Below are 1878 nucleotides of genomic sequence, written 5' to 3' on the forward strand. Positions count from 1 at the left end.
TGGTAATGCATTGTAAGCATGGAAAAATATATAGACATATGTGTTAGCAGAGAGTTGTGAATTTTTTGGAAAATCCTCCACATTTAATGATTTGTTTCCAAATTTGTTTCATGAAATGTTGTTTTATGGATGTTCCACAGGTTAATCAACCAAAAATGGTGATTGAATGGAAAGAAAGAGGACATGAAGCCGAAGACCATCAAGCAGCCCAAGACCCAAATTTCATTTCTTCCCTTTGAGAATGTGGGTTACTAAAATTATTTTGGATTCCTGGGATTAGGAGCTAGGTTGAGTTACTACAACATTTGATTGGTTGGTGGGATGTGGATCGCCAATTGTTTATGATTAGGGACCAAGAAATTGAGAGAGATGTTGTAGACATATATTTCATTACAGATTTGTCTAGAAAGGTACAATGGATTTAGATGTCTGGTTCTCATACTGGAGGGGAGAGCATTGATATGTTGATTGTGAGACAATGCCCAAGCACTCAAAAAACTCAGAGTGGGAAGATAGATATAAACACCATCACCAATCTCCCACTAAGAAAATCCTTCATACTATGGCTCAAATAGTTGGAGCTCAAGCTTTGCACGAAGCAACAAAGTTCTCATTTCTCGTATGCCATCGATTGTATAAGTCACACAGTTTTTAACTGGTATGAGGGATTTTTGGCCAACATGAAGAGCCTGTTATCACTGACAAAATTTCAATGCAAAATGTCTTACATTTGTTTTATGGTAAAACACATAAATCATTTTTAGCAGTTTCGCAGCGCAACATCTTTTAGGTGATTTCGCAGCGCGCTGCGAAACCCCTGTAGCAGCCTGTTTCAGCTGAAGAAACTCTGTTTTCTGCTTTTACTAGTCAGTTTCTAAAAGCTTTCCTGAGCAGCGGAGAACTTAATTTTGAAAACTGAAAGAGGCTTTTCTTCCTAACATGCTGTACTACAGAAACCTCTTTCAGTTTCTTCAAATTCGTTCTGAGGTGGGAGTAATTTATGGTTAAACTTGCGCTACGAAACTGCTGAAAGTCAAGCTTTGTCTACTGGTTTTAGTAGTGTTTTTCAAAATCCGTTTCTGGTCACATGAAAGGCTATATTGGAATTATGAAGGAGGTTTCTCTTCATAACATGTCCAGATAAAATAAACTATCTCACTTTATTTATATGTGTTTTCAGTTGGGAGATAAGAAGCTTTCATTGAGACCCTACTTTCAGAAAACGGATTTTTTTCCTGTTTGCCACGTGTTTTTCAAGGACAGTTTCTGGACAGCTGGAGAAATGTTTTCAAAAACCAGGAGAGGTTTTTGTTTTGGAAAACATGGGCTACAAAAACCTCCTTCAGTTTCATAAAATGTGTCATGGATGAAGAGATAAAGGCTCTGTAATTTTCAAGGATCTAACCCTAAAAACAGGGAAACATGTTCCCTAATTTCTAGGGTTTCTCATCAGCAGTTGGGTGACCACGTGGGAGGCTTCATCAATTCGACCTCATGGAGTGTTAGGTGTCAAAGAATGCTTTAAATGTTTAGATAAGTTTGTTGTAATCATAATAAGGAGTTACACTCCTAGTTGTATTAGGTCTCTAGGACTCCTAGTTAGCTGTCCTTTGCATTTAATAGTTAGTTTTGAGTGTCATTAGGTGTCAGGTCAGGTAGAATTCGAATTTTCCTCATCCTATAAGAGGAATCTAAGTTGTGTAAAGAGCTCTATATATAGCAAAAGAGCTGATGTACAAAGGGTTGGAAAATGTTAGAGAAAAAGACTACTTTTGTAAATGCTATGCAGGGATTGATATATACAAAAGCAGTTGGACTTTTCTGAAGCTGAGATTCTTAGTGTACTTCAGTGAGCTTCATCTTTCATCTTTTATATGC

The sequence above is a fragment of the Pinus tabuliformis genome, chromosome Q (assembly GCF_031772625.1).
Source record: "Pinus tabuliformis cultivar Carrire ecotype Pingquan chromosome Q, CPIR1, whole genome shotgun sequence".
Classification (NCBI taxonomy): domain Eukaryota; kingdom Viridiplantae; phylum Streptophyta; class Pinopsida; order Pinales; family Pinaceae; genus Pinus; species Pinus tabuliformis.